This window comes from Malus sylvestris, chromosome 10 (assembly GCF_916048215.2).
Source record: "Malus sylvestris chromosome 10, drMalSylv7.2, whole genome shotgun sequence".
Lineage (NCBI taxonomy): Eukaryota > Viridiplantae > Streptophyta > Magnoliopsida > Rosales > Rosaceae > Malus > Malus sylvestris.
Window position 1 is genome coordinate 13,302,415 of NC_062269.1, and position 7,919 is coordinate 13,310,333.

General features: G+C 38.9%; 1 long non-coding RNA gene across 1 annotated transcript; it reads left to right on the forward strand.

Moving 5' to 3' along the window:
- The first annotated feature begins 6,121 nt into the window (after positions 1-6,121).
- LOC126584662 (uncharacterized) lies at positions 6,122-7,607 on the forward strand. The gene is made up of 2 exons (XR_007610060.1): positions 6,122-6,620; positions 7,208-7,607. It is a non-coding gene; the product is annotated as an uncharacterized LOC126584662 (long non-coding RNA).
- Positions 7,608-7,919: the final 312 nt, after the last annotated feature.

Genomic DNA, 7,919 nt, shown 5'->3' on the forward strand with positions numbered 1-7,919 from the left:
TCATTTGGATTGCGTGCCAAAAGAAAAAATACGAAGGAAAGTGAATCATTTAAAATACAAAGAGAAAGCCAACAAGTTTTGTTGATATGCTAAAAGCTTCTTATGCTTTTAGCTTAAGGTTTGATTGATTTGCTTATGATTTGCTTATTGATTTTTTATGTTTTGATTATGATGTGGTAAAAACTAACACACAAATTAAACCCTATTAAGACAGTTGTAGTATGAGCAAGTAGGGATCGTTCTAGGCCGGGGATTAGGAGGGATGCTAATCAACACTAATTAGACTTAAAAACTGAAAACTAAGCTAAACTGACACTAAACATAAGGGGGGAAGTTTTTGGACGAATTCTAACTTAAAACAAGTAAATTGAAGAAACAAATTAAGTTTGGTACGGAAATTGGGTGAAAGACTAGTTAGAGGGTCCTTCTCCACACATGACACATATGCATACAAATCGATTTCCAGTTATTCTTTCTATAAACCATGAATGACAATGCCCCAAATTAATCGTGAAAAGCACAAATTAACTTTCAGATTTTCCAAAATTCATTGAATTGGACTCAGCGACACAACTAAATTATTCTTATCAAGTTCCCTATATGAACTGCATGATAAAGATACATATTAAAGATCATTAAGTTATGTGAAAATATATGCATTGACAAGGCATTCGTAACTATGAACTGCATGATACTCCTGCTAGGAATTTACTTAACACAATTATAACTAGTGACTTTTACTACTTGCAAATATAAGTTCATAACGATTAGGTGAAATTCCCTTATATTCTAGCATCAAATCCTTGCATGCAAACTAAGTATGCATCCTTAATCAACACACAAGAACAAGTTCTCAATAAAACAAATAAGTACATCGCATTCATATTTTACAAAACAATAACTGGATGTAATCAATTCATACGAAACATATGATCATGGCTTCGAATTCACCTCTAAATAAAACGAAAATAGTTCCACATGTTTGCAATTAAATGAAACCAATCTAACTTAAACATTAAACTAAAACTAAGGATAGAAAGAACCCAGAAACGCTCCAGCATTCCAATGGCCTTAGATGGCAGGTCACGGCACAAAGCTCTTCTTCTCCTTCCTTCCTTGCAAAGCTGCGACACTCTTTATATTTTTTATTCTGAATTTCTCTCCTAAAGCTCTCTCCATGAATTTTGCGGCAAGGGTGTGTATTTATAGGGTAGATACACAACACAAAGTTGTAAAGGAGAATGACTTGGTGCGGCAGATTCCTAGCGGGAAATGGATAGGGTGGTTCAGCACAATCTTAAGGCTTCTAGAACTAGATAACAGGTGGTTTAATATGAAAAGGAATCCCCCTTGCAGCTAGAAATAAGGTAGGATAAGATAAGATAAGGTTAAGTTGAGATAAAACAGGACTGGATAAGATAAGATAAGGTTAGTTTGGATAATGTTCCCTCTTTTTAGCTGATTCCTTATCTTCCAAGTCTTGATTTAATTTCTCCATATTTGTAGCACATTCCTAGCCTCTTTAAACTTCAAAAACGTCCATCCAACCTGCTCCATGCGTATGTTATCCATTCCAAATCCAAAACTGCTCTAAAATGCTCCAAATTGCCATTTCTTGTCACCTTTGCCAATTGGACCTACAAACACATGAAAATAGCTTAAAACACTCTTATAAATTGAAACTGGCTAAGTAAATGCAAAGAAGTAAACTAACAAAGTCGTATAAATATGCTCCTATCAGATTGGTAGTCATATATTGGTGCTAAAAGCTTTCGTTGGAAGGTCATTTCAAATTGGGATGGATGTAGTGGATTTATGTGGCAAAGATAGAGCTACGGGTGAGGGTGCTGAAATAGGTGTAGAAGCCATTGCGATTATGACTCATCCACATAATGAACCTAATCATATTGATTTGGTTGATGATATGCAAGATTTAGAAGATATTAAAATTATTAATGAGATTTTGCCTATTTCAGCCAATGGTCAAAAGACTCAAAGCATAAGAAGGCTATCAAGTTTTACAAAGAGTAAACCAATCACCCCTAAAGATGTGATTGCAGATTCACTTGCCAAGATGGCTTCATCCTTTCAAGACTATATTTGTGCAGACACAAACTGATCCAACAAAGGTATATGATGAAGTAAATGCAATAGCAGATCTCAATGAAGAAGACCAAATCAAAGCATGTGCTTGGTTGATAAAAAATGACAAGCAATTTCTCATGTTGAAGACACTCCCAATTGAGAAGAAATAGAATATGGTATTGTTGCTTACTTCACAAGGCACATAGGATTGTTTGTCATTATATATTTCTCATTTTAATGTTTTTTAGTAAGACATTAGTTAGAATAAAAGTCTTGCATGTCATGAATGTTCGTTGACATTTGCAAGTGTGCTATATTGAAATCTTCCTACTTCAATCAACTCTATCATATTATCGTAGACTTAATTTTCATAAAGTATTGCTTTGAGAAGTTAATTGTTGGAAATTTGGTGTGTTGATTGGCAGCCCCAATTTTTGGTTTGATGACTTTATCACTGATATACTCGTTGAGGATTGCACTAATCTGTATTTGGGCATTTAAGTTTGCAACGTTGTAGAAATGGATATAGCGGTCAGTTGAGCATTTTCTTTTTTTGAATTTGTGTTGTTCTATAGCATACAAATTCTAGTGAATGTCCAAAAATGAAATTTGTAATTCTCATTATTTTGTAATTTCTACGTATCCAACATCCAAACAATAAAATTTCAATTAATGGGATTTTAATTATTGTAATTGTAATTCCTCTTATTTAGAATTCTATGAAAATTTCGAAATTCTCCATCCAAACATAGTATAAAGGACAAATTTTTTATCCTTTGATGAGAATTTGATTCTCATATTTAGTTATATTGAAGATTAAATCTATGAGTCCAAAAACTAATTGATTTGTTGCATTGTAGTTTAATTGTGTTGTGGCCTATATTTTACAGAGATGTGCGACAAAGAGAAGAAGAGAGATTGGAGAATAGACTTGAGGAATTGTGTGTTAATTCGCCAGTCCTTGTGCCTTTATTTATAGTAATTAGGAGGAGAGAAACTTGCTCTCCAAGTAATACAAAGTATATTAGGGAAGATCTTCTAGATCCCAAAGGATTCCTACTTTATCTCTACTTAGGATTTACACAATCACATATTGATAAGAACATATGTCACAACACTCCCCCTTGAGTGTGCAAATACTCAAGTAGATGGCGCATCAGATCTTCAGGCAAATGTAGAAGTAGTGGATGAAATCGTCTCGTTTAGTCGGCACAAGTAGCGAATGCGAGTCTCAAAACAAACGGAAGAATGCAGGAGTGGTAAAACTCACAAAACCTTGCTATGGCAAAACCCAAGGTGGGAGAAAAACCCATAGGCTAAGGAGAAAAGTGAGAAGTTGCATTAAGTCAAAACTATACGTCTTCTGGACGCAAGTAGAAGAGCTCACAAGGGTATGATCAGCCCAAGATGGGTGCCTCGTTAAAACCTAGTTAGGTAGCAAAACCCCAGTGGGAAAAATGCTCCTAATCGTAGGGAAAAAGAGTACATTAAGATCAAGTGAGTATACTTCTAGATACTCCCCCTGAGTTTGACAAAACTTCCAAATGAAACTACATGCATCGCAAATGAGAAAGTTACGCATACAAATTCCTTGGACAAGCTTCTGAAATGTAGACTTCGGTAGTGACTCCGTGTAGATGTCAGCAAGGTTATCTGGGATTGGACTGCTTGACTTCAATCTTCTGATGCTCATGCTGATATAGACACAATATGCTTGGTGTTGACTTGTTGGATGTATCATGATTTGGTCGATACATACAGCGTTGTATTCATGGATCGTTGTTGGGACTTAACGATGGATGAAAAACGCAGGGATTTTGAATATGCTCAACAAGAATTCTCGACCATATCTCACGTGATGAGACATAGTGAGTCTTGGAACGATTCAAAGGTTTCGCAACAAAAGGTCTATCTAGTTAACCTCCAAGATATTGCGGTGTTCCTTAATGGTAAAGACATAACCATGCGGGAACGTACCTTGTGTGATCAGATAGACGGTCTGATTCAGCGAATCCCACAAGGTAGGCATCATTCCGAAGATCAAGGGGGTGTGATATATTCTGAGATGTATAGGGAATAAGCCCAAATCCGTAGTAACGGAAAAAAAAACGTCTTTAACACCAAATTTGGTGGCGGTGTGTTAGGCGCAGTGCTGCTTTATGCCAAAAGATTATCAGCACATAAGATGTCTGATCTAGTGCATTTGAGCTAAGTACAACAAACGCCAATGGTACTTAGATATGGCTGCCTCACGTTCCAATATGGAACTTTATGCTCCATACCCTCCGTTAAAGGTCTCATTTGCATCTAGCATACAGATGATCGGGATATACTCATACGTAACACCTTCTGGGTCTAGTTTGAGTGGTGGACCAGAATACCATCAAAACTAGCTCGAAACTTCAGGTCGAGGTAATGTCAAGTTCTCCCAAGATCATTCATCTTATAGTTCGACATGCGAGTTAATTTGCTCAACTCTAGCAATTTTGGATTTTATACACGCAGGGGCATATATCCCTAACTGATCAAATATTCACTTAGACGGGTATACCACATCCGCCCGAATAGTTCTGCATCAGTAAAGTGAAGGCTTCTTGGGAATCAAGAGGATGTTCTTGTGGTCTAGAACTATTTGAATCAGTACATGTAAGTCCTTTGGAAACTCCATGTAGGTTCATATCACGATCCTAGAGATACTACAACCATGTTTGTAATGCTACAATCAATCACATGGTGTATGAGAGAAACCTTGCGCCACAAGGCGTCATATTGCACTATTTCATTCATCTCATTAGTCGTAGGTTGATTCTTTTAGTTGACCAATCAGTTATACGTTGATATTAATCAACGGAACATGATTCGTTATCGTCGCTTTTCATTTATGTCAGCACCATATAAATGAAACATCATTTATGATAATCTCATTCCAATTCCATATCTCATCCAAACTAGTATACTGGACCAAGAACTTCAGGTCTCGGGAGTAATCCGGATTTAATCTCATGAGATGAAAAGGTCTGAGACAGCGATCGAGGGGCGGATTCATTCGTGCCACGTTCCTCCTCTTTTGGGGAGGTGAATCCCCGAACCGAGTTATCTACCATGCTTCTGGCATAAGATAGATTGATTGGCTAGCCGCCAATGTACGAGGGTCGACCACAATTGTGGTTTTCCTACTTTCAGGACAAAGGTCCGAAGTACATTTGGTACACATCTTTGCGGGCACATTTGCAGCTGGTATATGTGATCTTGTCACTTTTTCTAGATCAGAGGAAGTGTCTGGTTAAACTCTGACGATCTAGATTGGGATCGATATGAGACATAGTGGGGACGTCCACGATAATTCGCGTCGTTCTTTAGGAACGGTGACGTTCTTATCTCCCCCTAACGACGGGAAGACTGGCTCATAAAAGTGACAATCCGCAAAATGAGCGGTAAAGAGATCGCCTGTCAAAGGTTATTTAGTAACGATTATTAGAAGAAGAATCATAATCGACATAGATTTCCATCCTTCCCTGAGGACCCTTTTGTTCTTGTGTACGTAAGGGCGGCGCAAATGGCACATAGACCACACAACCAAAGACGCGCAGATGCGATATGTCGAGTTCGTAGAATCTAAAATACGTTAAATTCTTCTAAGCACAGCGTGAGGAGCGTGCTGATAACGTGTTGTGGCCTATATTTTACAGAGATGTGCGGCAAAGAGAAGAAGAGAGATTGGAGAATAGAGTTGAGGAATTGTGTGTTAATTCCCCAGTCCTTGTGCCTTTATTTATAGTAATTAAGAGGAGAGAAACTTGCTCTCCAAGTAATACAAAGTATATTAGGGAAGATCTTCTAGATCCCAAAGGATTCCTACTTTATCTCTACTTAGGATTTACACAATCACATATTGATAAGAACATATGTCACAACAAATTGATTAATGTAGGGCTGGGCAAACAGTTCCTGGATCCGCGGATCGGGGCAGGTCCGAGCGATTCCGGGCGGGTACAAAATTTATGTAGACAGAATAGGACGGGGCGGGGCGAAGGAAATGGTGGGGCGAGGCGGATCGCAGAAATTGTGGCAGCGAGGCCCCGATCCAGATCATAGCTAACGTTAGATTAGATTGGAGTTAACTTCACCGTTGGATTTCAGACTCGCTCTTCTCTGTCATCTCTCTCTCATTCATTCAAGCCTCTGCACATCACCACCAATTCACCGACTCGAGTCCTCGACTCAACTCCATCTTCGTCTCCCTCTTTCTGGCGTGTTGCGACCACCATCACCACCATCGTCTCCTTCCTCTTTTGCTTTGTCTTGGCTGGATTTTGCGTCTCCTTATAGGCAGAGATCGAGTCAGCGCAGATCTAATCCCTAAAACCAAGCCTCGATATTGTCTCATCCCACAGCACAGCGGCTGGAGCCGACCCATCCCGAAGCGGATATTGCGTGGAATGAGAGCATGTGTGTTCGGCAGAGAAAAGTGCCACAACCATGTCAGCAATCTCTTTGGCACAGGATGCGTCCGCGTGGACAAGCTGGATCCCAAGGTGAGCATGGGTTTGTATTAGGAGGGGCAATCATGACCTCCATGGACTTGATCTGGCATCCATTTGCACCAATTGATTGGGTTCTTAGAGTTTGCTTATGGTAATTTTTTTCCTCCCATTGAAAAGCTCTGATATTGGATTGTATCGATGCTAAGAACTTGAGGTTGGTGAGCCCCCTGCTGCAATTTTGCTTCTAATTTTCAAAAAACCCAAATTGGTTTTGATTTGGGTTTCTGATGGTTTTATATGGGAATTAAATTTGGGTTTTTGAGGGGTTTGGGAAAATTTTGTGATATGGGTTTTGATTTGGGGTGATTTTTGAGGTGGGTTTTGTAGACTTTGACTTGAAGCTAACAATGCCAGATCAGCCATAAGAGAGGATTTCTGTGATTGTACAGAACACAACACTCAAGCTTGTTGCTTGCACCACGATATTTGTTTTGCAATAGCGTCTTGCCTTTTTTCATAGCAGTCCACCCTTTGTTTGTTGCAGCCCACGTTTTGCATGTATATTTCTTTCCTAAATAGTTCGTCAACCATGCATTAGAAATCAAGTAATTTACTGGTTTTTGTTGAATTTGTTTCAGAAATTTTTCATGATGGGTTTCTTAGAAGACCTATATGCTGCACAGAGAGACGATTGAAGTTGAAGACATCAACGGTGGCAATCGCCCAGGTGATGCTGCTGTCTGGAAATGGTGATGATGTGAAAAGGAGAAAGAACAAAAGACACCGACAGTGCAGTATGCCCAAAATAAATAAACAAATGTAATTGGACCCGTGGATTCATTCCGAACCGGCACGTTTGAAACGAGTCAGGTTAGGTTCCGTTTTCAAACTCAAAATTCCTCTACTCGGCCCGGCCTGCTCCGTTACATTTTAAAACGGATAGGGTCCGGTTCCTTTAAATTTGGGCTTGGCCAGGCCCATGCCCAGCCCTAGATTAATATGATTAGTTAATTAATGAAGGGGTGATTATGAACCTAACATCATTGCTTTCTTAAGGTCCTCATTTTGAAGACCTGTGAAAGACTAACTTATCCTAACAGTCAGATCAATCTAACAGTTAAAATTATTTTATGATTTAATCAAATGCATTACACATGATTAAGAAAAAAAACCGAAAAACCCAGCAATCCAATGAAACTCTCGTCGCATCACAGTTACTTTCGTCTCACTTCCATAGCCAGAACATTTGGTGGGGGTGGAGCGTTGGAAACCCTAATTGGCTTGATTAATTAAATGGGTGTTGAGCCATTTCTTTGTTGCAGCGCACAAATCGGGGACTGGAAAGTGAAA